The sequence below is a fragment of the Dipodomys merriami genome, unplaced genomic scaffold, assembly GCF_024711535.1.
Source record: "Dipodomys merriami isolate MVZ:Mamm:240054 unplaced genomic scaffold, mDipMer1.0.p SCAF_66, whole genome shotgun sequence".
In the NCBI taxonomy this organism is placed as follows: Eukaryota; Metazoa; Chordata; class Mammalia; order Rodentia; family Heteromyidae; genus Dipodomys; species Dipodomys merriami.
Genome location: NW_027206246.1, coordinates 5,030,001 through 5,052,332, shown reverse-complemented (window position 1 = coordinate 5,052,332; position 22,332 = coordinate 5,030,001).

The following is a 22,332-nucleotide window of genomic DNA, read 5'->3' as shown; positions in this document are numbered from 1 at the left end:
AATTAAGGGGTCCAGGCATCCCTGGACCTCCTAGGCCATAGGGGACTCTGCTGCATCGAGCCTCACTCTACTTTTGGCCTCACTCTGGCACCTTCTCTACCTAGGTCAACCACGCTTATCTCGAGGCTTTCCTCGGAACTTCTGTCCAACAGCCGAGTGCTCGCACAATGTCCTCCCGACTGGTGATCCCAGTCCACCTCAGGTTGGAGCAGCTAAGAGCTTTATCCCGGATGAGCCCCCATTAAATGTAGTAGGAAGAACCCTACTCAGGCAAGCAAGCCCACTTAGTCGTCCGGAGTGACAGAGCCCACCACAACAAAGTTGTTAATAAAGAAGCAACTTTATTGAGAAGGTTCCTACACTGACCAGCCAGGGCCGCAGCACAGGCTCGGGAGCTGATACTGCGACCCCGAGCAGCCCACATCCTTAGGTTTTTAAAGGCAATATTCACAAGGTCGAGCCTGGTCATGCGCAGGTGACCAATGGGATCATAACTGTAACACACACAAAGGATTGTATGGTCATACTAGACCACACACAAGTAAGCAATAGGTGGAGTCTCCAGTATGAGACAGATTACACCCATCTGTTTAATCGGTCAGTCCTTAACAGAACAATGAAGGTGGGTTAAGTTGTAAAGGAGAGGTGGACCTAGAGACATTCTTTCCATTCCAAGAACTGGGCTGGTTGAATCCAAGGTCGAGTTAACCTTGTTTAGAGGTGTTATTTTTTTCTCCCTAAAATCCCTAAAACAAAGGCAAAGCCTGGACAGAAGCTGTACTAGCTCGAGTCTTCTCTCAGGGCCTACTTCAATAATAATTAAATGGAGGCATTTGTCACAGTCTTCTCACGTTTAGAGTCTCTCCAAAGAATGCGCTTTGTCTTATTTATATTTGCAAACCTTTCTATACGGATGTCTTTAGATGTTTTATACAGAGAAGCCTTTTTAAATTTTTTATTTTTATTTTATTGGGAAAATAGTGTACAGAGGGGTTACAATTACATGGTCAACATAATTAGTACGTTTCTTATCAAGCATTGTAGCCTCCGCTTTGTTTCCCCTCCCCATCCCTTCCCAGCCTCCCCCCCTTACCTAATTCCCCCCCCCAACCAAAGTTGTAAAGTTCGTTTTTGACATGACAACTTGTACTTCTCATTGTTGCAACAGGTCCACCTGCATCCTCACTTAAAAGTCTTGTTTTTTAACCTTCCCTCCACAAATTTTATGACATCAAATACAGTGAAAGCAGAGGTTATACTGTCGGGGAGGGACATACAAAGCAACAAAGATATAACCTTATAAATGCACTAGAAACAAATGCATGAAAGAAAAAAATAAATACATATCTTAGAGATCATTTTCTTAGCATAACCTTATCTGACCATTTCTGCTTGACTCATGTATATACTAGATATTGCAAATAAGGGAAACCATGGGACCTATGTTTCTTTGGGCTTGGCTTACTTCACTTAATATAATTTTTTCAAAGTCTTTCCATTTCCTAACAAATGGGACAATGTCATTCTTTCTGATGGAGGCATAGAATTCCATTGTGTTTATAAACCATATTTTCTTGATCCATTCATCTACTGAGGGGCATCTGGGTTGGTTCCATATCTTACCTATAGTAAATAATGTTGCAATAAACATAGTTGTTCTGGTAGCTTTAGTGTTGTCTTGTTTGTAAACATTTGAGTAAATGCCCCAAAGTGAGATAGCAGGGTCATAGGGGAGCTCTATGTGGAGTCTTTTGAGGTACCTCCATACTACTTTCCAAAGTGGTTGAAGAAGTTTACACTCACACTAACAATGAAGTAAGGTTCCATTCTGTCCACATCCCCTCCAGCATCTGTTGTTATTAGAGTTCTAGATTTTTGCCATGCTAACTGTGGTGAGATGGTATCTTAATATTGTTTTGATTTGCATTTCTTTTATGGATAGGGAGGTTGAGGATTTATTCATGTGTCTATTGGCCATCCTTCTTTCTTCTTCAGAGAAGTTTCTCTTTAAGTGATTAGCCCACTTATTTATTGGGCAGTTGTTTCTTCGAGGATTTGTTGTTGGGTGATATAATTTTTGGAGTTCCAAGTATATTTTAGATAGGAAACCCTTGTCCGTTGTATGGCTAGTGAAGATCTTCTCCCAATTGGTGGGCTTTTTATTGATCTTGTAAGCTATGTCCTTTGCCATGCAGAAGCTCTGCAACTTCATGAAAATCCATTTGTCCAACATATCTTTGATTTGTTGTTTCTGGGTCTCTATTCAGAAAATTTCGGCCTGAGCCAAGTAAACCTAGCGTTTCTCCTATTCCATCCTGTAATGTTTTCAGAGTGTCTGCTTTGACTCCGAGGTCTTTGATCCATTTGGAGTTGATTCTGGTTCAGGGTGATATATAAGGATCTAGCTTTAGTTTTCTACAAGTAGTTAAAAAAATGTTGCCAGCACCATTTACTAAAGAGGCTGTCTTTGTTCCATTCTATTTTTTTACCTCCCTTATCGAAGATTAGATAGCTATAGGTCTGAAGCTTCATTTTTGGGTTTTCAATTCTATCCCACTAGTCCTGAGGACTGTTCTTGTGCCAGTACCAAGCTGTTTTGATTACTATGGCTTTATAGTAGAGTTTGAAATTTGGAATTGTTATTCCTCCAGCAAAGTACTTTCCATTGAGGAGCTTTGTTGCTTTTCGGATTCTTTTATTGTTCCATATGAATTTTTGGATTGCCTCTTCTATTTCCTTGAAGAATGAGGTTGGAATTTTGATAGGTGTCACATTGAATTTGTATATAGCCTGGGGAAGTATTGCCATTTTCACGATGTTAATCTTTCCAATCCAGGAACATGGGAGTTTTTCCCATTTTCAAAATTCTGTTTTGATTTCCTTTTTCAAGTTTTTAAAGTTTTCATCATAGAGGTCCTTCACTTCTTTGGTTAAGTTAATTCCTAGGTATTTTATTTTTTGTGGGGCTATTACAAATGGAGGTGCTTTCCTAATTTCAGCTACACTTTTCTCATTTTTGGCATAAAGAAAAGACGTTGATTTGGGGGTGTGAATTTTATACCCTGCTACTTTGCCAAAGTTTTGAATCAGCTTGAGTAATTTGGGAGTGGAGTTTATGGCATTCTTTAAATACAAGATCATGTCATCTACAAAGAGGGAGAGTTTTATTTCTTCTTTCCCTATTTAGATCCCCTTTATGTTTGCATCTTATTGCTGTAGCTAGGTATTCTAATACTAGATTGAAGAGAAGTTGAGAGAGTGGACATCTTTGTCTCATTCCTGAGTTAAGAGGAAATGGCTTTAGTTTTTCACCATTAATTATAAAGCTGGCTATAGGTTTGTCATATACAGCCTTTATTGTACTGAGGAATGTTCCATGGATTCCTAATTTTTCTAAAAGCTTCATCATAAAGGGGTGTTGGATCTTGTCGAATGCTTTCTCTGCATCTATTGAGATAACCATGTGGTTCTTATCCTTGCTCTTGTTGATGTGATGAATAATATTAATTGATTTGCATATATTGAACCAGCTTTGCATCCCTGAAATGATTTCTGTTTGATCATACTGTATGATTTTTTGGATGAATTGTTGACGTCGATTGGCCAAAATTTTGTTGAGAAGTTTTGCATCAATATTCATCAAAGAAATGGGTCTATAGTTCTCTTTCTTTGATGAGTCCCTGACTGGTTTTGGGATGAGGGTTATGATGGCTTCATAGAATGTGTTCGGAAGTGAACTTTCTCATTCAATTTCATTGAAGAGTTGGAGGAGTGTTGGTTTGAGCTCTGCTTTGAAGGCCTTGTTGAATTCTGCTATAAAACCATCTGGTCTTGGACTTTTCTTAAATGGGGTGTCTTTTATTGTTGTTTCTATTTCAATGCTTGATATGGGTTTTTTTAGATGGTTTAACTCATCTTGGTTTTGTTTTGGCATGTCAATATTTGCTAGGGAAAAGTGTATTTCTGCCAGTTTCTCAAATTTATTCGCATAAAGTTTTGAGAAGTATTCCCTTATAATGTTCTGAATCTTAGTTTTTCTGAGGTGATGTTACCATTCTCATCTCTGAGTTTATTTATTTGGGTGTGTTCTCTTTTTTTTTCTGATAAGATTTGCTAAGGGCCTGTCAATTTTGTTAAGTTTTTCGAAGAACCAATTCTTTATTTTGTTGATTGTTTCTATAGTTATTTTGGATTTTAATTCATTTAATTCTGATTTAATTTTAATTATTTCTTTCCATCTACTGCATTGGGGTTTATCTTTCTGCTCTTTTCAAGGAGGTTCAGATGTCTCATTAAATTTTTGGTTTCAGATGTCTCCAATTTGTTGATGTAGGAACTCGAAGCTATAATCTTGCCTCTGAGAACAGCCTTTGCTGTGTCCCAGAGGAGCTGGTAATTTGTGTGCTCATTTTTGTGTAATAGCATGAACATTTGAATTTCCTTTCTAATCTCTTCCAAGACCCACTCATGAATCCTCAGTGTTTTGTTCACCCTCCATGTGTTACATGACACTGTTTGGTGGCTTTTGGTGTTGAGTTCTAATTTTATTCCCTTGTGGTCAGAGAGAATGCAAGGTATAAATTCAATGTTTCTGAATTTGGACAAGGTTGCTTTGTGGCCTAAAATGTGTTCTATTTTAGAAAATGTTCCATGTGCTGCTCAGAAAAATTTAAATTCTGATGCTGCTGAGTGAAATATTCGGTAGATGTCTGTTAAATCTTGTTGATCTATACAGTTGTTTAGATCTGCGGGTTCTCTGTTGAGTTTTGCCGAGTTGATATATCTAGTGGGGAGAGTGGTGTGTTAAAATCCCCAACAATTAATGTCTTTGGATCTATGTGGGATTTGAGGGAAAGTAGTGTTTCTTGGATAAATTTGGGTGCTCCGTTGTTTGGCGAATAGATATTTAGAATTGTCATTTCCTCCTGAAGTTGAGATCCCTTAATATGTATGTAGCGACCTTCTTTATCTCTTCTCACTAATTTTTATTTGAAGTCTATTTTATCTGATATTAAAATTGCAATTCCCGCCTGTTTATGGTGGCTGTTTGCTTGGTAGATTTTGTTTCAGCTTTTAACATTGAAAATGTCTTTGATTTTATTGGCAAGATGTGACTCCTGAAGGCAGCAGATAGAAAGATCTTGCTTTTTAATTAAGTCTGTTAATGTTAATAGATAGGACTGACAGGTATTTGGGAGTTCCTACCATGTTATCTACCTTCTTGGGGACTGTGAAAAATGCGTTCTTCCTATGGTTCTTGGATTCTCAGTTTGAGTGCAGTTTCTTGGCATTTATTGTGGTCTTGTTGGTTTTCTGTGTGTAAGACATCTTTAAGAATCTTTTGTAGTGCAGTTTTCGTGGAGATGTATTGTTTCAATTTTTCTTTGCTATGGAAGGTTTTTGTTTGGCCTTCAGTTGAGAAGGAGTGTTTAGCTAGATACAGTATTTTTCGTTGATAGTTGTTTTTAGGGCATGGTATACATCATTCCAGGCTCTTCTTGCTTTGATTTTCTCTGCTGAGAAATCTGAGGTGATTCTAATTGGTTTCCCTTTATAGGGGATTAATCTTTTCTTTTTGACAGTTTTAAGGATCTTTTCCTTGGCCTGAATTGATCCTGTGTAGATTATAATGTGATGGTGGGATGTCCTAGTCTGGTCTGGTCTATATGGATTTCTAAAAGCTTCTTGTATCTGAATATGCTTATCTTTTTGCATGTGTGGGATGTTCTCTGATTGGGTCCTGTTAAATTTCCTAGACCATTAACTTCTGTTTCTAGGTGCTCCTCTACACCCATTCTCATTAGATTGGGCCTTCTGATGGTGTCTTCCAAGTGTTGGATAGATCTATCATATTTCTTGGACTTGTTTTGGATGGTTGTACATTCTTTCTCTATAATATCTAGGCTGTTTTTAATCCCCGAGTTTCGATCTTCTGCATGGTCTAACCTGCTGTCAAGACTTTCTACTTTGTTTTTTTATTAATTTTCCTTCTAATTGGTCAGCTTTGATGGCTTCAAATTTATTGTTGAAGCTTTGTTTTAGATCTTGTATGGACTTCTTTACTTCCTTAATTTGGTTTTCAGTGTTTATTTTCAGATCACTTAGTTGATTGGTCATGGTTTCCTTGGACTCCCATTCCTTCTGTTGGGTTCCATTCAGCATTCCTTTTTGGTATCCCTGACTTCCTTCAGCTCTTTGTTAATGGATCCCATGAATGCCTTTAGTGATCTTTGTGTATTCTCATCCTGCTCTCTCAATTCATGTATTACTCTTTGCTTAGCTTCCTCACATTAATACCATTCCTGTTTTCCCTTTGAGTGTTCTCAGCCTGTTCACGCCATTCCTGCCTTTCTGTTTGAGTATTCTCAAGCTGCTCATGCAAATCCTTTATCATTATTTGAGTAGCTTCCTCACGCTCATTATATTCCTGTATAAACCTTTGGATTGCCTCCTCTCTCTCCCTATCACGCTCATACAGAGTTCTTTGTTTGTTTGACAGACAGACAGAGGGACACATGGAGGGGGATCCCTAGAGACCCATTAGTGTGACTGACTAGATCACCTGAGTAAATCATTCCTTCCCTGCCCTGACCTCATGTATTAAGGTAGACTATTGGTATGGAGTTCTTCTTGTCACCAAACACAGGTGAGGGTTAGTGACTTTTTACTCTTCCATGTAGGGACTCTTCCCTTAGGACCCTTGATTTCGATCATTGAATAAGAATTTCTGGAGGAGTCACTCTGGTGGAGTTTTATGGAGTAAGCAAGCAGGCAAGCAGGCAAGCAGGCAACCAGACAACCAGACCCCCCCCCCAAAAAGGCAGGCAGACAGACAGACAGACAGACAGACAGACAGAGAGACCCACGCAGCTCCTTGACTTCATGGGTGTTTTCAAGGTTAAAGCGGGGGGGGGAGGGAATGTGGCAGCTGAGTTAGGCACAGACAGTTAGTTGCTTTATCTTTGCCCCAACCTGAATTTCTAGATGTTTGGGGCATTTCTTTATAGGTAAGAGAAACAGGGTCATTGACCCTTCCTTCCTTCCTTCCTTCCTTCCTTCCTTCCTTCCTTTCTTTCCTTCTTTCTTTCCTTCTTTCCTTCTTTCCTTCTTTCCTTCTTTCCATCTTTCTTTCTTTCTTTCTTTCTTTCTTTCTTTCTTTCTTTCTTTCTTTCTTTCTTTCTTTCTTTCTTTCTTTCTTCTCCCACCACCTCTCTCTCTCTCTCTCTCCTTTTTCTCTATTTTTTTGGAGGGGTGGGCAATCCTGGGTCTTGAAGTCAGGGCCTGAGGACTGTCACTCAGGCACTCAGCATTTTCGGCTCAAGTCTAGCACTGTACCATTTGAGCCACAGCGCTACTTATGTCTATGTACGTGATATCTATCTATCTATCTATCTATCTATCTATCTATCTATCTATCTATCTATCTATCTATCTATCTATCTATCTATCTATCTATCTTCTATCTATCTGTCTATCTATCTATCTATCTATCTATGTATCGATATAGATATACATCTATATATATCTATATCTATATATATCTATGTGTGTGCGTGCCTGTGCGTGAGTATACATATATATGTGTTTATATGCATATACATATATAAACACATATTCATTTATTTATACATATACGTATATATGTATAAGCACACATATATTCATTTATTTATACATATATATACATACACACACATATATATATATATACACTCATACATAGTGTGAGACACACATATAAATATACGTATATTCACTTATTATATACGTGCTTTTTTTTTTTTTGTCGGCCGTGGGGCTTGAACTCTGGGCCTGGGTGCTGTCCCTCAGCTCTTCAGCTCAAGGCGAGTGCTCAACCACTTGAGCTACAGCACCACTTCCAGTTTTCTGGTGGTTTATTGGAGATCGGAGTCTCACGGTCTCTCCTGCCCGGGCTGGTTTGAACCGCGATCCTCAGATCTCAGCCTCCTAAGTAGCTAGGATTACAGGCGTGAGCCACCAGCGCCCGGCTTATTGACATGCTTTTTGGTTGTTGTTTTTTTTCTCTCCCCCCCCCCCGACGTGGGGCCTTGGGAAGGGAACTGCAGGGGAGGGGGGGTGCAGAGGCATTTTCTCCTTCGGGAATCCAGATGATGATTGAATAAAATTAGCCATCCATCCTTGAGACATTCTCAAGGAGGTGGGCTGGAATGTGTCTGGGTGGTAGACAGATTCCCTAAAAACTCGGGTCTAAATGGCAGCAGCGATGGCAGCGGCATCCATCTTGTTTACAGACCGAGTCTCCATGTTCAATCTGAGACTCCTCTAAACTGAGTCTTTGCATGTTCCTGAGCTCATGTGTGGCTTTCATATTCTGTGTGGGTTGACAAGGGCGGGCGGGTGGCCAGGCGGGTGATTCATTGGAGATAAGAGTCTCTTTTGGGGCACCGGTTCCTGCTCCCTCCTTCCTTCAGGGACACCAAGGAAGAAGTTGCCTCTGGCGGGTTCCAGGATGGCAAGCTGAGTAAGCAGAGACCACTGGGCCTGAAATACAGTTCTTCCTTGAGTCCACACAGAAAAGCAAGGGGTGGGGGAGGGGAGAGGACAGAGACACAGGAGAGACAGACAGAGAGACTGAGAGGAAAGACAGAGACCCAGAGACCGGTGGAAAGACACAAAGAATAAGAGATGGAAGGGGGAGCGAGTGAGAGATCCACAAGTCCAACTAGATCTGAGACACACATACACACACACACACACACACACACACACACACACACACACACACACACACACATAGAGGGAGACATGTACGGGGAACCAGAGACCCATTAGTGTGACTGACTAGATCACCTGAATAAATTATTCCTTCCCTGCCCTGCCCTCATGTATTAAGGTAGACTCTTGGTATGGAGTTCTTCTTGTCACCAAACACAGGTGAGGGTTAGTGACTTTTTACCCTTCCATGTAGGGACTCTTCCCTTAGGACCCTTGATTTCGATCATTGAATAAGAGTTTCTGGAGGAGTCACTCTGGTGGAGTTTTTATGGAGTAAGTAAGCAAGCAGGCAAGCAGACAACCAGACCCCCAAAAAAGGCACAGACAGACAGACAGACAGACAGACAGACAGACAAGGACATACTCTAATAGAGTGTGTGTGCTCTTGAAGGGAGAGAGACCTACACAGCTCCTTGACTTCATGGGTGTTTTCAGGGTTAGACAGGCGGGGGGGGTGAATGGGGGGGAGAGATGTGGCAGCTGAGTTATGTACAGATAGCTGTTTTATCTTTGCCCCAACCTGAATTTCTAGATGTTTGGGGCATTTCTCTACAGGTAAGAATAGCAGGTCATTGACCATTCCTTCCTTCCTTCCTTCCTTCCTTCCTTCCTTCCTTCCTTCCTTCCTTCCTTTTTTTACTTTCTCTCTTTCTTCTCCCCACCCCCCTCTCTCTCCTTTTTCTTTATTTTTTTGGGGGGTGGGCAATACTGAGACTTGAAGTCAGGGCCTCAGCACTGTCACTCAACTTCTTTTTTTTCACATATGAAGAATTTTACAGTTTATTTCATTAAAATTATATTCTCAAAAAGGTAATATATATATATTAGCTATTTCATTAAATGAAGTAATTATACGAACACATAACATAAGTTAATGAAAGTTTTATCTGTCATGAATAGGACAAAAAGTATCATCAAACAACATTTCTAGGAATCACACTCAACTTCTTTTGCTCAAGTCTAGCACTGTATCATTTGAACCACATCACCACTTCTGGCTTTCTCTCTGTCTCTGTCTCTGTCTCTGTCTCTGTCTCTGTCTCTGTCTCTGTCTCTCTCTCTCTCTCTCTCTCTCTCTCTCTCTCCACAGACACACAGACACACACACACATGCATATACATACATATACACATATATATTTATACACATACATACATATATATCTATGTATGCTTATATATAGTGTGATACAAACATATATATATTTATTATTTTCAGTTTTTTTGTCGTCGGGCGTGAGGCTTGGACTCTGGGTCTGGGTGCTGTCTCTCTGCTCTTCATCTGAAGGCTCACTACTGTTCTGCCACTTGAGCCACAGGGTGCCACTGCTCCCCTTTTCTGTTTATATAGTGCTGAGGAATCGAACCCAGGGCCTCATGCTTGCAAGGCGAGCGAGCACTCTACCACTAAGCCACCTTCCTAGCTCTCCCCCCTTTTTTGGCCAATCCAGCATGGAAGGAAGGCTCCTGCATCTTGTTTGTATGGACATACTCACAGCTGAATAACTGAGTTGTTTTGCTTAATAAAAAAAAAATCCTGGTGTTGATATATGTGGAGGGGAAGGGAAAAAAAATTGTTAAAACAGGGTTACAGGAGTACCCATTGAAACAATGAGATATACAAGTCGTTATGTCGAAAAACGAACTTTACAACTTTGGTGGGGGGACGGCGGGGCGGGGGGGGGAGGATACGAAGGGATGGGAAGGGGAAACAAAGCAGGAGGCTACAATGCTTATAAGAAATGTGCTCATTATCTTACCCATGTAATTGTAACCCCTCTGTACAGTATTTTCACAATAAAAATATATTAAAAAAATATATATATTTAAAAAAAAAACTTGGTACAGTAGTCTAGAAACATGGTTGCTATTACAGCCTTCATTTGCTTCACTTGACCACTGTTTTCTCATTTAAAAGCTTTTGGCGACAAGCATGATTATTTTTCGTGGGGTGACTGTTTTGAGGCTTTCCCAAATTTTTATGTCCAACAGGTTACCAGATCTAAGGAAAACCTAGAAGTTCGAGAATTAAGTAACTCTTGGGCTCAAACTACAGAGAAAGAAAAGGAGAAAGAGAGACCTATGGAGGGAAGCGGTTGGGGGGTTGGGGGGAGAGGTCATAGAAAGGAAAAGAAAACAGGGAAAAATAAAAACACAAAGTAAAGGTCGTTTTTAAGTGGAGGCCTGGACTCAAACCAGGCCACTGACTGAGGCTTCCTCATTATGGGATTGCAAAGTGGGCCTTGGCTTCTTGCAGAAGTCATCTCGATGTGTTGGTATTCTGCTGTACATATCATTTGGAAGCGACTCTATCTTTTCACTCCATGGTGAACGTATTCACATATATGTTCCTATAGAAAACCAGTTTAGTGTGTTTTCTCTCACATATGCAAAAGGTACGTTTAAAATAGGGGAGACATTAGATCTCTGGACTGACTGCCTGGCTGGCTGCTTGGCTGGCTGCCTGGCTGCCTGGCTGCCTGGCTGCCTCACTCACTCACTCACTCACTCACTCACACACTCACACACTCACACACAGTAAGACCCAAAAGACAGGATAGATACTTTTAGGGGGAGAAACACCCACGGAGGCAAGGCCCAATGGTTATATGCCCAGAAATGAAAGTGAAACCTTGAAAACACACAGAGGAAAAAGAAACAAAGTAAACTCTCTACCTTGAGCCTGTAGTAGGGTTTAAGAGATGATTCTGTTGGTTTCCCATGCATGCATGGGGGGGAGGGGGTGCTTTGACCCATGCTCTGTTTCTTTTTAAAATTTACTTCCCTCCCCGGTGTAAGTTTCCTCCTTTCTTTGAGGAAACTCTTTGCTCCGTTCCCACAGTATACTCATTGTTTGGGCAAAAGCTCAGAGGAAGGGAGCTGCTCTTTCCCTTCCACGACCCACCCCCACCTATTAGTTTTCTTTCCTAATAACTGTTCGTTTATGAGGGACTGAAAAGTGAAGAAAATAGGATGTGTGGAGCCATTCATTAGGAAGCTGTCTTGTCTCTGAATTCCTGGTGGTGCTTTCCCAGGCCTCATTTCCTCCTGGAAATTATCCTGCTTGCCTCTGTGTTCAATTCTGGGAAGGAAGATAGGCCGAGATAAGGCAACCTCTTGGCACAAAGCTGGAACACACGGCCACCTTGCCTCACGGGTACAGAGCCTAATCACCCTATCCTGAGGGTCCTCCGTCAACAGTTTCTTAGAACGATTTTTATTAGTTTAGTGGCCCTACTGAGGTTGAATTCAAGGCCTCAACTCAGGCAGGCCTGCTCGGGGTGGGCGTGTTTGTTTCTTCTTCTTTCTCCTTTCCCCCTCCCACCCCCCCCCCCCCCCCCCGCCAGGGCGCTTAAGTCGTTGCCATGACGACATTTACAAGACAAAGGAACGTTGCCTGAAGTTCCTGAGTTGACTGGGGCTCCAGGCTTAAACCAGCCCACCACACCCCCACCCCCGCCCTTCCCTGAGTCCTCTGCTAAACACCCCGGCGGGGTGGGGGGTGGGGCGGCCAGCCCTCAGTTCCTGTAACTTCATTAGCGCGCGGGGTGGGGTGGAGGGAGTGAATCAGCCTCCCATCCCCCTCCCAGTCTTTACAAAAGTGGCCTCTTTTGCCCTTGGGCAGGAAAAGTCTGCGCGCTCTCTCTCTGGTCTTTTTCTGCTGGGACCCTCCCTGCCTACCACCAGCAGCCATTGACTTCCTGCAAGCTGGAGTTGTCAGACTACTTCCACCCGCCCGCTGCCACTAGTATGCCTCCTGCCCAAGCCCGCCAGGGACAGAATGGGAGGGGCGGGCGGGGAAGCTTGCATGCTTGCCTGTGCTCTGCCCTCTGCCCCTCAGGGAGGCATGACTGTGACCGTGGGATGTCCCCGTGGCCGACCCCTAAGCTCCCACCCTCTGGACGGAGGAGAGTGAGGGGAAAAAGGAGTTCAGGAGTCTTGTCTCCCCTCCATCTTCCCCCCTAGGTCAGGCCAGGATCTGCCTATCTTCTCCCTGTCCCTGTTCCCCGTTCCTCTTAAGGAGTGACTGGAGAAACTGTCCGTCTGTGTTTGTGATTGTGATTAACATTGCAAAAACCTTCAAAGGATCTCAGATCGGTTAGAAGCCCGTTGGGTTTCACTTCTCAGGCGTGAGGGGTTGTTATTTCCCCCTCCCTCTCTCCTTTGATTTTTTACAAACTGTTAGGGAAATGGTGACATACAGAACGGTTACAGTATGCCAGCCCACACCGGTGGCTCGCGTCTGTAATCCTAGCTGCTCAGGAGGCTGAGAGCTGAGGATCACGGTTCAAAGCCAGCCAGGGCAGGAAAGTCACCAGACTCTTTTTTTTTTTTTTTTTTTTTGGTCGGTAGTGGGACTTGAACTCTGGGCCTGGGCGCTGTCCCTCAGCTCTTCAGCTCAAGGCGAGCGCTCTACCACTTGAGCTACAGCGCCACTTCCGGTTTTCTTGTGGTTTATTGGAGATAGGAGTCTCACGGTCTCTCCTGCCCGGGCTGGCTTTGAACCGCGATCCTCAGATCTCAGCCTCCTGAGTAGCTAGGATTACAGGCATGTGCCAACAGCGCCCGGCTAGACTCTTATCTCCAATAAGGCACTAGAAAATCGGAAGTGGCGCTGTGGCTCAAGCGGTAGAGAGCTCGCTTTGAGCTGAAGAGTTTAGGGACAGTGCCCAGGCCCAGAGTTTAAGACCCACCACTGACCAAAAAAAAGGATAGGAAAGATTACATTATATAAGTGAGGTAGGAAGAGTACATTTTTTTTTAATTAATAATTTTTTTTTTTTTTGTCGTTGGGCTTGAACTCTGGGCTTTGGCGCTATCCTGCCCGGGCTGGCTTTGAACCGTGATACTCAGCTCTCAGCCTTCTGAGTAGCTAGGATTACAGGCGTGAGCCACCGGGGCCCAGCTAATGAGTTGTGTTAATTGTGAAAATACTTAGAGTGGTTACAATGACACGAGCAAGGAAATGAGTACATTTCTTATCAAGCATTGTTGCCTCCCCCTTTGTTTCCATTCCTGCCCTCCCATCTCCCCCCACCCCCTAAAAAAGAGTACTTTTTTTTTTGGACAATGTCACCCCTTCCCTGGCTCTCTCACAGGTTTTCCCTCCCTCAAGTTCTGTTTGTTCCCCACCCACAGGTTGTGTGTCAACATAGTGTCTAGTGAGTGCCACTGTTGCACTTCTTCATCCTGGGTCCCTCCATTTCTTGCCCCTCCCGGAAATAGATGAAGGAAGAAACAATGGTGGGGGGAGAAGAGAAAACAAAATAACGTCGATGATAACAAACACAAAGAAAGGGGAAGACTTCTTGTTATATGATCAGAGGTATATAGGCATTGCACTTTGGTGAGCCTCATGTCTTCAATTAAGCAACCCAAAGGCCAGAAGTGGAGTTTTGGCTCAAATGGCAGACTGCCAGTCTCTCTTTTTTTTTTGGCGCGGGGGCGGGGGGGTCCGGTCGTGGGGCCTGAACTCTGGGCCTGGGCGCTGTCCCTCATCTCTTCAGGTTAAGACTAGCACTCTACCACTTGAGCCACAATGCCATTTCCGGCTTTTTTCTGCTTATGTGGTGCTGAGGAATCGAATCCAGGGCCTCATGCATGCAAGGCAAGCGCTCTACCACTGAGCACCTTCCCAGCCCCAGAGTGCCAGTCTTGAGCACAAGAGCCAAGGGACAGCACTCAGGCTCTGAGTTCAAGCCCCAGGACTGACTGGCATGTGCACACACACACCCTGCACCCCTTGATCTTTGCTGCTGTTTCCTACCACAAAGGCACAGGCACGTATGGCAGCATGTGATCTACCTCCCCCCCTCCCCCCACACACACTTTGCACTGCCACCACCACCGCCGCCACCACCAACTATAGCAACAGACTTCCTAGGCTTCCCCTCCACCACCACCACCCCCTCCGCCCCGGGCCCTAGTTTAGATCGATGAACCAAAGTGTCCCTACTGCACGTTCGGCTCTGGCAAATATCAGATAGTATTACAGTGATGAGGAGAGAGGAGCGACGGCCATGGATTGACTGTAGGGCCCAGAGGACAGAATGCCAGCCCAGGCCCATTCATAGGTCAAGCCAGGGAAATGTTTTTTGTTTTTGTTTTTGTTTTTGATTTCCGGTCTCTCTCCACACCCCATGTGTTTTGTCTGTCTGTCTCTCTGTGCCATAGGGGTTTGCCATTCATGACCTGTGTGGGCGGGGATGTGCTGGTGTGTGTGTGTGTGTGTGTGTGTGTGTGTGTGTGTGTGAGTGTGTGTGTGCGCGCGCTCGCGGGGGAGGGGTTGCTGTTCCTTCCTTCCTCACAAGACCTTCCTAAGTGTCTTGATCTATCTTGGGCCTGACGTTCTTTTTCCTTGTTTTGGGGTGCCACCTACTGGACACCGTGTGGAGTGACAGGGAATGATTCGGTGCTGATGGCGGGGGCTGGCGACTCTCGCGAGAGTCCACGAGACTCTTGCGAGAGTAGCGATGAGGTATCGCCGGCTCTCTTCTGCGGCTTTATTTATTTACAACAAAACAAAATGAAACAACAGCAAACAAGGAAATTTTCTTGAAGGGAGGGCCGAGCGGAGGGGGAGGGAGGCCCGCAGGGGTTGTTTCTTTTCGTTATTTTCTGGACACGGAATTCGTTTGGATATTATGTCTTACGAGCAAACTGTACCAGTTTATTTACGGTTGTAATTTATATACAGTAACACAAATGTCTTTACGTCCGTATTATGAAAAAGTGTCCCACGGCTGCAGTGGGTGAAAGATTGAGACGGGAACATTTCTAAAGGAGTGCCAAGAAAATGGAAAACAGGCAATGCAATAGTTTAGGGAGAGTTATAAATATCAAGTGCTGCCCTAGGTGAAATTTCATGCACATGTCCTCACCCACTCAGGTAATCTTTTTATATAGGTATCAGAATAAAATTTCTTGAACTACATAGACTTTTATTCACTTGATTTCCCTTAAGTAAATTAAAATAACTGGCTGTTGACAGGGCACATCTGGATATTTCTATCGGCCCCATAGAGATAATCTGTTACATTTTAGGACATGGTAGATTATATTTGCTATTTCCCCAAATGGACTTTACAAAAGCCATCCGTGGCCCCAAAGATGTTTCTGGACCTCTCATCATGTGTGACTAAATAGGCCTCAGTGTATTAAGCTGAGAAAGCTGCAAAACAAAGCAGATCACTTCAGTTATGGAATATTAAGAGAATAAAAGTAGCTTTATACCACTGGATCTTTAGTGAGAAGGTAGAATAAAAAGAAGATAAAAATATTGGAGGATGCAACATAAACCAATTGAAACATATCCAACAGAGGATCTGTCTTTGAAGTGGCTGTTGACTAGTGTGGTCCTAGACCATCGTGTACAGAAGGATAAATCGATGTGTTTTGAAAGATCCTAAACCAAATGTACTTGTGATCATGACCCAAAGCGTGAGGACAGGTACATTTCTGTCCTCCTAATTCCAGCTTTGATCCTCACACATCCGGTTGTTATAATACGTTCACAGTCGTGCCACTTACGGATATTACGTCTTGTGTCTTCTCTGCAATATCTTAAATGCTCAGAGAAGTTACACCTTCTGACAAAAGGACAGTATGTGTGTCACACACACGGGGACACACACACTCTGTTTGCCCGGAGTGCTGTGTAGCTTACCATGTCCAGTTATAGTTTAGGTCTAGCATCCACATAGGAGAGAAAACAGGTGCCGTTGGTTGGTCGGTCTGTCTGTCTTTCCGCCGGCCTGTCTTCCCCTGGCATCACCTGTTCTAGGTTCTTCTCCGCCGCCGGCACACCCCCCCTCCCTCTGCCCCCCCCCCCCGCTCCTAGTCCATCAGTCCATCGATCTACTTCCCTGTAACTGACATAATCTTATTCTTCTTCTTTGGGGAATGGATGAATAAACTTTTACCTTGTGGATATTGTACACACACCGTAATGTGTGTGTGTGTGTGTGTGTGTGTGTGTGTGTGTGTTGACGGAATAGAGTGTTTGCCATGCCTGACCCCCTGGCTCTGCCTCTCTACCCGTCTGCTATGCGATGTGTGTGCTGGGGCGCTTTTGCCCGCATATGTTCCCAGTGCGAACTCCAAAGAGAAGTATGCCCGCCGGGCCTGTCCTGTGGGTTCTAACCATGCTTCACCCCCGGGAGATAGGATCGCCCCTCTGACCCCCCCACTCTGTTTGGGCTGGGCCCCCTTGTCTGTCTCTCCCTGTCTTTCCTCCTAGGGTTCCCTACCTGCCCTCCCCCCAGCCCTGCACACACACACACACACACACACACACACACACACACAGACACACACACTCACACACTGTGCACCGCCACACTCGGGTCCAGGTCCTCCACCAAAGGCATGTGAGTGATGATGCCTCTACCCTCCAACACCTGTGTGTCGGGTTCAGATTCATCGCCTCATGCCCCGAATCCTGCTCCAGAGAGAGTGGCAGAGCCTATTAGAAAAGGCTAGCTGTTATGACAGGCTAGAGTACAAACTGGTGAGAAGGTCGTTCCGTCCGGTGCCCGGGGATAAGCGTCACATGGGTGCCACCTCCCCTTCCTTCCCCACCCAGCCAGCGGCTCTCGTTTGGCTTTCCTGTCATTTAGTGATGGGTGAGTGGACTCACGCTTCCCATGGCGCTGTCACGGTGGTTTTCCAGACCTGTGTGCGGGACGTGTACCTACTCTCTCTGTGTTAGAAGAAACCTCTCCCTGGCCTCCCCCTGCCCTTTCCCTGCCTGTGAGGGGTGGCGGGTGGGGGCGGGGGGAGGGAGCGTGTTGTGGGGGCGGACTTTCACAAGTGAGCGGGGTGCCTCCCGGGGGCTCGTCTCTTGCTGGAGCCGACCCATCTTTGGGAGTTTTTTTTTCTTTTTCTTTCTGGTTTCCATCTGGGGGAAAAAGAAAACAGAACGTACAAACAACCCCCCCCCCAAAAAAAAAAGACGGGCGGGCAGACTGTGGGACAAGCGCTCACTTGCCCTTTTCTGGCCATGTTGGGCGGGTGTGGGGGTCTTGCCACGGGCGGCGGAGGTCGTGCGGGTGGCCGGTTCGTTTTCTCTCGTGGTGCAGGCCTGCCGTCTTTGCCGCCCCTTCCTGCTTGGGACCGATCCAGGGTTCCCGGTTCTCGGGTTAGGGCCGCTCCGTTCGGGCAAATCCCGTCCTGGTTCCTGGTTTCACTTTGGTCGCTGGCGGCGGCGGTGGCGGCGGCGGCGGCTCGATCTCGGTCTAGGTCTCTGGTGGCTCTGGTGTCATTCATGAGGTCGCAGAGAGGACCCGGCTCCAGGTCCTGACCTAGGTTGTGCCTCTCGGTGCGTGGCGGTGGGGAGTGAGGCGATTCGTTTCCATGTTCTGTGTCTCCGGAGCTCAGAGCCGGCCGGCGCACGCCGATCCGGGGTACGGCGGCTTGGTGGAGTCGGTCGTTGGAAGGCGGTTTTCGTGCTCCCCCTGGAGTCCGCTTTATATGACAGTCCCCTCGTTCTCAGCCGAGCGAGCGAGTGAAGGAGGAGGTCTGGCGGCAGCGAGCCGGGCGGAGGCCCGGCCTCTGCCGGGTGCCGGGCGCGACTGTCGTCGTGGTGTCGCTGTGGCGCCGGGGCGGCTGTTCTGTCGGACTTTGCGCCCGCAGGCGAGCGCGGGGTGGGGCCGTGCGTCGCCGCTCTCTCTTCCGTGCCCGGTCTGTTCCGGGGGTGGCGGCTTTGTCGGGTCGACCAGTAGTTCTGTCTGGGCCCGATGCCTTGTCCTCCTCCCCTCCCAGGACTCTGGTCTTTGAGGGCGAAAAAAGGAGAAAAAGAGGGATGTCTCGGGAGTCGGGGGAAAGGGTCCCCGGGTGAGCCGCTAGGTGGTGGGGCTGGTCCCGGCCCGGACTCGGACCACCCCCCCCCCTCCCCGGAGTCACCTCCGAGTGAGAGCTTGGCGCGTGCCGGGCGCGAGGGCCTGGGTCGCCGGCCCCGTGTGGTCTCCCTCCACAGCCCCGGAGGCCGGAGGACAGACCTCTCTGGCGGGAGGAGCCATGGGCATGGCCGAGGCGAGCCTCGGGGCCGGGACCTACACCCCCCCCTCCCCGACATAGGATGGTCGTCGGAGTCACCTCCGAGTGAGCGCTTGGCGCGTGCCGGACGCGAGGGCCTGGGTCGCCGGCCCCGTGTGGCCTTCCTCCACGGCCTCCTCCACGGCGCCGGAGGCCGGAGGACAGACTTCTCCGGCGCGAGGAGCCGTGGGCACGGCCAAGGCGAGCCTCGGGGCCGGGACCTACCTACCGTCTGCGGTGTGCGCGATGGCGGACACTTGCCCGGTGGGCCCTGCGTAGGGGAAAGATCGAGGCGGAAGGAGCACCTCGGGAGTCGGGGACCCGAGCCCGGGAGTCCCGGGTGTGTGCGTGCTGGCGGCAGGGCACTCACCATCGACCCCGCGCGGTGTGGGTGTGGTGGTTGGGTGCCTCTCGGAGTGGGTGCCTCGCGTCTGCCGGGGGAAGGCTCCCCGTACCGCTCGTGCCGTGAGCACTTGCGCACCCAGGGTAGTGGGGCAGGTGCGTCCCCTAACCCCGCTCCCGCCCTCTCTCTTCGTCTGTCTTCGCCTTATGTGGTCGACCAGCTGTCCCTGAGATTTCCGTGTCTGGCTCTGTTGGGGACGTGTTGGGGACAGGTGTCCACGATGTGGTTTCCGAGAGGTCCCTGTCACCAGCGAGTTGTCGCCCCTGCGTGACCACCTGGTTTTGGCGTGGTGACGTGAGGATTTTGTACCTGCAGGAGGGTGCTGGCATGCTGTGTCCCGGTGGCTGTCAGTGGGTCTTTTGGGGCTCTCTCGGATGCTGTGTGCTGGGCCTTTCCCGTCTCTTCCCGGTCCGGGTCCCCCTGCCTTCCCCCCCCCTGCACCCCGGGCTCCCGCTGCCCTGAGCAGGCCCTGCCCCTGTGGTGGCTCGTGGTTGTGGTGGTGGTGGTGGTTGGTTTGGTGGCTGAGTGAGTCCCGTCGTCCTTGATCTCTCCCCGCTCCCGGTGCCCGGATTCTGGCCCTTGCCTCGGCACGCCGAGGAGGAGAGTGGTTGGTTGCCTGGGGTGCATAGGTAGGCCCGCGTGGTGTGCTTCCCTCGCCGTGGCCGGCTTGAGGAGGAAAAGGTGGGGGGCGAGTCCTGCCTTGCCTGTGCGTGTGCGGCATCCCCCTTCTGCCGTCGGGCTCGTCGGACCTCTGTGGCTCTTTTTTTTTTTTTTTTCCTATCGCCCCTAGCTCCAACTCCCCCGACCTGCCGCTTCCTGATGGCGGGCCTGGTCGGCCACTGACCTGCGCTACTCCCAAGCGCTGTCCGTGGTTCTTTTTTTTTTTTTTTTCCTCTCTAGCTTCTTCGGCCCTGTGCCCAGCGGAGGTGTCCTGGTAATCCCGAATGCCAGGGACGCTTAAGCCGGTGGTATTTTTTCTTTTTTTTTTTTTTTAGTTTTTTTTTCTTTTTTTTTTCTTTTTAACTCGCTCGTTACTCACGAAAGGTTGTCTGTCCTGGCTATGCTTTTATCCCAGGCTGTTGGCCCTCTCGGGAGCCGAGCTTCCTGGGCCCCACCGCCTCTCGAGTGCCGTGTGGCTGTCTTCTCCGCCCCCTCGGTGTGATTGATGTGGTGACATTGCGATCTCCTTCGGGCCCGGGCCTAAGCTGCACCAGGCGAGGGACGGACATTCATGGCGAATGGGACCGCTCTTCTCGTTCTGCCCGTGGGCCCCTGCCCTCCCCGTCCCACCGTGCCGGCGCCGGTGGTGTGCGGGGAGGCAGGGGTGCGGCAACCGGGTCCGGCTGCGCTCTCCCTGCCCTCGCCGTGAGGTCGGGGACTTGTACACACTGGAGGAGGGGGGCGCCCTGATCTTGCTCCTCTCTTCCCGTGACTCGTTATGGGCACTGGGGTCGGCTCTCTCCACGGAGAGGGAGGGTCGGTGTTCCGTGCTTGCCCGTGCTGTGTGGTGTGAAAAGCCGCGCCTCGCGCTCTGCCCTCTTGCGGTGCTCCCGGAACGCTCCTGGTCGGTTCTTTCAGGTGCCTGAGACTGAGTGGTGGTGTCGTTCCCGATCCCGGCGTTGTCCTCTGCCTTGTGCCAGCCTGCTGCCCGTGGGGTATCCCGGCCGTCCTTGGGTTCGTGGGGCTTGTGCAAGTGAGAAAAGTTATTGCAGAGATTGACGTCTCTGCTGGGGGGGGTCGAGGCGGTTCCCCAGAGGAGCGCTCTTCCCTGGTTGCGCTGGGCTGTGGCTTCCCCGCATGAGCTGCAGGCCCTGGTCCTGGCTTGTCTTCCCTGCCGTGTCACCTGGCTCTTATTGCACCGGGGGACCTGAAATGTTGCAGAGGGAGGCGAGCCGGGCCTGTGCGGGCTTCCCGCCCGTGTGCGCGACTTTGCTCTGGCCCCGCACGGCAAGGCCGACCGACCAGGGTTGGTGTTGCTGCTGCTCCAGACCCCCCTCCGCCCCACCCCTCCCTGCCACCCGTGGTGGGAAGGATGGACGCCTTTGATGTGTGCTGGTCCCGGCAGGGTTCCTGTCGGGGTTGGGTGCGGGCCACCCTCAGAGTGAGGAGAGATTCTCTAGCGATCCTCGTTCGGGAGGCAGCGTTCGCTGCCGGGTTGGCGGGGGCCCGCCCCCGATGGGCTCCCGCGACCCTGCCACTCCCTGTCCCACTTTTGAGCGTTAGTGGCTGCCCGCGTTGGTAACTGCGTGCCCGCGCCTCCCCCCTCCGAGCTGGGGGAGGGTCCCGCGGGGCCTCTCCCGGGCCGTCGTCTGGTGTGGTGTGTGGAGGACGTTCCCGATCCGTCCCCGCCCCTGCCTCGCGCACGGTGTGTTGAGTGGCAGAGCGTGGAGCCTGTGCTTTGTCGCGATGCGAGGGCGTGTGGTGTGTGGCTTCCCGGCCTCGTGCTTGGGGTGCCGTGGGGTTTTTGGGGGTCCCGTCCCCCTCCCCCTCCGGCCCCTGGCGACGCTGTTCCCGAGCGTCTGTGTGGGCCGCTGCCCGTTGGCGACGACGGCGCTGTGCGGGTGCCGGGCCCCGCGGTGTTCCGGGGCCGCTGTGCCCGTGGTGGTGTGCCGCTTGGGGGGGTTCTGGCCCTCCGGAGCCGAGGATCCCGGTGTGTGTGGGCCCTTGCTCACGCGGCCGATAAAGAGGTGGTCGATGATGGGTGCCGTGCCCGGCGGTGTGGATGGATGCGGTGGGGCCCTGCTGGCGCGGGCGGCTCCGCGGGCATTCACGGGGTCTTTGAGGTGTGTGCCACCTGCCTTTTCCCTCTCGGGCCTCTTTTGGGGTGGCCCGCCGCTGCCGCGGTGCGGGTTTCCGGTCCCCTGGTCGGCCGGCTCGGTGTCCCAGGCGTTGCGCAGGACCGCCCAGGAGTTGGGTGTGGTGAGATCCCGCGTTCGTTTCCCTGGCGTGCCGGCTGTGCCTGGAAAGGTCTCACCTCCCCGCTGGTTTGCGGCTGCGCCACCCGCCCATGGGGGGGGGTGGCTGCTCGCTCGCTTGCCTCTCACCCCGGTGACCCGACCCAATGACCCTCCACGCTGCTCTTATTGTGCTTCCGGCATGCCCTCCTCACCCGCATCAGCCTTCCGCGATCCTCACCG